The sequence below is a fragment of the Arachis duranensis genome, chromosome 3, assembly GCF_000817695.3.
Source record: "Arachis duranensis cultivar V14167 chromosome 3, aradu.V14167.gnm2.J7QH, whole genome shotgun sequence".
In the NCBI taxonomy this organism is placed as follows: domain Eukaryota; kingdom Viridiplantae; phylum Streptophyta; class Magnoliopsida; order Fabales; family Fabaceae; genus Arachis; species Arachis duranensis.
Genome location: NC_029774.3, coordinates 87,298,909 through 87,304,831, shown reverse-complemented (window position 1 = coordinate 87,304,831; position 5,923 = coordinate 87,298,909). Strand labels below are relative to the sequence as shown.

General features: G+C 38.6%; 1 non-coding gene across 1 annotated transcript; it reads right to left on the bottom strand.

The window, feature by feature from the left end:
• Window positions 1–1,116: 1,116 nt before the first annotated feature.
• LOC127745871 (small nucleolar RNA R71) lies at window positions 1,117–1,220 on the bottom strand. The gene has a single exon (XR_008007495.1). It is a non-coding gene; the product is annotated as a small nucleolar RNA R71 (small nucleolar RNA).
• Window positions 1,221–5,923: the final 4,703 nt, after the last annotated feature.

Below are 5,923 nucleotides of genomic sequence, written 5' to 3'. Positions count from 1 at the left end.
TTGTGAATAGAAGTTGACTTCCAACTTACTTGACTTTCCTTTATTCAGTAAAGGATAACTAAGTGGAAACAACTACCAATTATCAATGGATCTTGAGAAAAATCCAACAAGGATAGAACTTCCAATAAATCTTCTCCCAGTCAAGATCTTTATTTAAATTACATAAATTCTCTTATTTATTTTCCTGTTTCTTAAACTCAACATTTCTTGGAAAACCTCTAACCAATAAGCTGCACTCTTTTGTCAACTCATTGGGAGACGACCTGGGATTCATACTCCCAGTATTTTTATTCTAATTTTGTGACAACCCTTTTAAATTAATAGGCGGATTTTCACTGGTTAAGAATTGTACTTGCAACGTATTTATTCCATTAAATTCTTAATCGATCAATTTCTTCCTCCGTCAATCTTTGGTGCCGTTGCCGGGGAGTTGCAATAGCTTGCTAATTCATTGGTTGGAATTTATTTATTTGCATTTTATTTTATTTTGTTTTGTTACCATGAGCTCTATGTTTTTCTCATTGAATGACGTGTTCATTTCCTGATCCGAGCTTAGCCGCTTTTGATCCTGAAATTGAAAGAACTCTTTCACGTATTAGGCGAGCTCGACGTCGGTTAGCCTCTGAGGATGGTGAAGTGATTGTTATCAATTCACCAATCTCATCTAAGGGCGAATCTGAACCACCATCTGAAAGCGAAACAAGCTCATTTTCTACTGATTCAGTTGATTCACGTGTAGTTAACATGGCAGCACTTAGGAGGATTACTCTTCAAGAAGCTAGAGCCCCAGATTTTACACTGCAGTCGTATCAAGTGCATCACCCAACTCTGGCTGTAGATTTTGAGCTGAAAACTGCACTAATCAACTTGTTGCCCAAGTTTCATGGCTTACCTACTCAAGAGCCTATTAAGCACCTTAGGGATTTCCAGACAGCCTGTTCTACTGTTAAGCGTCATGGTGCAGATGAAACTTCTATTCTATTAACTGCTTTCCCGTTTTCTCTTGAGGGAAAGGCGAGGGAATGGTACTACACTCAATCTGAAGCGACTGTTACTAATTGGGATATGCATAGAAGAGAATTTTTGGAAAAATACTTTCCAGCTGAAGTTACTAATAGATTGAGAAAAGAAATTTCTATGATTATTCAAGGTAAATCTGAGACTCTCTATGAATATTGGGAGCGCTTCAACAATCTCTTGGACGCATGCCCCCATCACATGATTGGCAAGATGGTATTGATCAGCTACTTCACACAAGGCATGAAGCCTCAGAATAAGACCACATTAGAATGTGCTAGTAATGGTTCTATGAAAAAGTACAAGACCGAAGATGAAGCATGGCAATTGATCAGCGACTTAGTTGAATCCACTAGGAATCATAGGCATAGGCACAGCCACCCAAAAATTATTGCTGAGGTTTCCTCTAGCAAGGAGACTACTGCTCTGACCCAGAGTATATGTAAAATGACCAACCTACTAAAACAGATGCAGTTTAATCAACAACAAGCACAACAATCTCAGCCTCCCCTGCCACAACAAAGCCAACAGTTGGTTCCACAAAGAGTATGTGTGATTTGCACTGATTATAGTCATTATACTGATGAATGTCTGATAAATCACTATTTTATGGTTTATATTGTATTTAATTGAGTGGTTTTATCAAGCTTTTCACCCACTTATTCTTATGATTTGCATGATTTTACAATTCCTTCCTAGTTCAGTTCTATGATTGGAAACATGCTTCTTTGGTCTCAATTTAGCTAATCTTAATTCTCTCTTACTACCATTCGATGCCTTGATATGTGTGTTAAGTGTTTCAGGCTTCATAGGGCAGGAATGGCTTAGATAATGAAGAGGAAGGATGCAAAAATGGAAGGAACACAAGGAATTGAGGAGATAACCAGCAAGAAGTCAAGCGGTCGCATGGCTCACGCGACCGCGCAAAATGGAAGAAATCAGATTGACACGTTTGCGTGCCTGACGCGACCGCGCGGATTGGAAGCTGCACAAACGATGCGAATGCGTGGACGACGCGCACGCGTGGTACGAAAAATGCTGAGTGACGCGATCGCGTGGACGACGCGGTAACATGACGTGCGCGATCTGCAGAATTACAAAAGTCGCTGGCAGAGATTCTGGGCCACATTTCAACCCAATTTTTGGCCCAAAAACACAAATTAAACTCAGGGAACATGCAGAGACTCAAAGGAGGAATTCATATCAGATCATAATTCAATTTTAGGTTTTAGATGTAGTTTTTAGAGAGAGAGGTTCTCTCCTCTCTCTTAGGATTTAGGATTAGGATTCCTCTTAAAGGATTTAGGATTTCGACTCTTCATCAGGTTTAATATTCCTTTTACTTTAAATTTCTCTTTTACTTCCAGATGCTTTAATGCTTCTATTACTTATGTTGCCTATTTGGCTTATGAACTTTTCATGTTAGGATTTTCTTAATTAATATAATTTGAGGTATTTTAGACTTATGATTGTTTTCTCTAATTTAGGTTATTGATGCTTGGGCTCTATCCAAATTATTTTCATTCAAGTAGATTTTATTCCCTTTTGCCTTTGGTTGATTAATTGGTAACTCTTGAGTTATCAAACTCAGCAGTGGTTGAAATTGGCAGATTCTAATTGATCTAGACCGCTCTAAAGCTAGTCTTCCCACAGGGATTGACTAGGACTTGAGGATCAAACTAATTAGTCCACTTGACTTTCCTTTGCTTTAGTAAAGGTTAACTAAGTGGGATTAAAACCCAATTCTCATCACACCTGTTAAGGATAACTAGGATAGGACTTCCAATTTCTCATATCTTGCCAAGAGTTTATTTTATAGTCATTTATTTATTTTTTCTTGTCAATTAAATTACTTGTTCAACCCTTTTTAAAACCCCAGTATATACCTTTGCATAACCAATAATAAGAACATACCTCCCTACAATTCCTTGAGAAGATGACCCGAGGTTTGAATACTTCGGTTATCAATTTATTTAGGGGTTTGTTACTTGTGACAACCAAATGTTTGTGCGAAGGGATTTTCTGTTGGTTTAGAATCTATACTTACAACGCAACTATATTTTTATAAAATTCTTTACTAGCAAAAATCCTAACGTCAAAATGGTGCCGTTGCCGGGGAATTGCAAACCTGTGCCTTATTATTGGTTATTGTAAATATTTCTCTTTTACTTGTTTATTTGTTTCTATTCCCCCCCTTATTTCTGATAACTACTATGAATTCTCACCCCTCTCGCTTTGAGTTTGGTTCTACTTTTGTTACAAGGAATGGAAGCTATAACAGGGCTATGCATCAAGGTCTAGTCAATCAAAGATGGATGGAGCCAAGAGGATCTGATCAACCCTTTAGGCAACAACACCCTCCTAGATATCACAGACAAGGACCGTTCTACAATGCATGCCAAACTAATAGATATGGTGGACCCTCTTGTAGCTACCAACAAGCCCCACCCTATACTCAGAGACCATTCTCTCAACATAGCTTCGAACCACCATACTCACAAGCTTATTTTCACCATTCACTACCACATGATCCTTATCCACCCCAACACCAATCCATTTACTCCCAAGAACCACCACTCCCCTATACACCATGTTCACACTCATCGAGCCAAAAATCACAGGTTCGCTTTGAAGAATCAGTAAACCAATTTAATGCAACCCTTCATCAACTGGAGCAAGCAATAAATCAATTATCTTCCAGATGTTCAGACACTTAACAGACTCCCATGGCTTCATGTGTGGAATCTAATGAAGAACACAGCACGAAAAAGACACTAGAAGCTCCAGTGGACAGCATAGAGCATAACTTCGTATTGGAACAAATAGAGGAAGCTGTCATTATAGAAGAAGAAGAGTTGGTTGAAGATTTAGGAGATGTCGAACCGCCACCTGAATCCAGAGTTATGGAGAATTCCGTCAAGGATGTTACAATTGATGCTAAAGAGGATGTTGCGTAGCCTCCAATGCAGATATCTTATGAAGAACTTGACGGAATAACCCAAGAAGCAAGTTTCCTTGATGACGATGATCACGAGTCAAGTTCTCTTAGCAATGAACTTGCATCTACAAGTGAATTCTTTGAGACAGAAGAATCTTCCCCAAGTGAATACGAAGATGATGCAGAGGTCGACTTTTCTCAACCTCCAGATTATGACTTCAGTGACGAGGAAGATATCAGTGACTTTGATCAAGACATGGTTGAAATGGAAGAAATTTGCAAAGAAGTTGAGGAATTCACTAAAGACCACAAGGGAGTAGAGCTTGCAGAACCACTGGAAACACTTATCCCAAGGCCACCGCCACCCAACTTCAACTTCAAGTGGGTAAAATCCTTGACTTTCATCTTTACTTTTCCACTTGAATATGGTTTACTTGAAACAGATGGCCAGCTTAGAGCTCTTTGCAGCTTTAAGAGTAAGAGGGAAATAGCTCGTACTCCAAGCTGGTGCACAAGGTTCAATAAGGTTCCATGCTTCAACTCGAAGTGCACAGATTGGTATCACGTTCAATCAATTGGATCTCGGAAAACGTTTGGTCATCTTAGTGAGAATCTAATTTCTAAACCACCCGGATGGAAAAAAATAGATCAAAACGAAGGCGGATTTAAAAGCAAAGTTTGGGATCCTGGAATCTATTCTGACGTTCGTCACCCCGGGAGCCTGAAAACCCGTTTGAAGCTGCTCAAAAGCTTTACTTGCCTAGTTTGGGACCCCGGAGGCTGTTGGCATTCCAAACATTGGTGGAGATTTCTGGATGAATTTAAGCATAAGCCACCATAACATGAAGCTTATCCAATGTCCAACTTAAGGACTTTAACTAAAAGTACTAGGTGGGAGACAACCCACCATGGTATAGTCGTGTCTTTTTCAACTTTTATTTCGTATTGTTTAATCTTATGTTATATTGAACCTAGATGTTATTCGTAAGCACTTGCGTTAGCATTATATACTGCATTACTGTATACTTGCCTAAAAAAAAATTTTTCGCACGCGACGCGACAGCGTCGCCGACGCGTCCGCGTCATAGGTGCGTTAGGAAGAAAACAAACTGAACAGAGAGTCATGCGAAAGCGTGGCTGGAGGCATGCCTTTGGCACAACTTGATCCACGCGACCGCTGATGATTGGATTTTCGACGGTTTAGAATTTCACAAATGAATTCTCGTTGCAAGTATAGTTTCTAAACCAAACAATAATCCTTTCATACAAAAAGTTGTTTGTCACTAGTACAAATTTATAAACCGAAGTATTCAAACCCCGGGTCGTTCTCCCTAGGAATTACAATAAAGTGTCTTGTTATTGGTTGTGAGTTATTTTGGGGTTTTGATAAGAAGCATGAAAGATAAATGGCAAGAAAGTAAACTAAGGCCTAAAAAGGTCTTGGCAAGGGTTGGTGGTCAAGGATCTCTATCCTAATCACTAACCACAATATGAGAATTGGCAAGGATTAATCTCATTAAATTATCCTCTAACTTAGTAGTAAAGGAAAGTCAAATGAGCTATATCAATCCTAGTCCATAAGTCTTAACTCTCCACTAATTCAATTAGTGAGAACTAGAGTCAATGGATCCCAATCATTAATTACTTGGACATTAGTAACTCAAGAGTTCCTAAGTTACCTTTGCAAGCCAAGAACATAAAACTCTACTCTAGAATCCAACCAAGCATTTTCTCAAACACTTGGAAGGCACAAAAGAAAAGCATAGTAATTTGACAACAAGAATGAAATCTAACAACAATTATTGAAAGGAATTAATAACAACAATCAAAAGAAACACAGTTATTATGAATTACCTTGATGGAATTGAAAGAGAGTAGAAGAAAAAAAAAAGTAGATCTACAACAAAACACAAGAACAACATAAAGGAAATTACAACAAAAGAATGGAAGGAGAATGAATGTAACAAC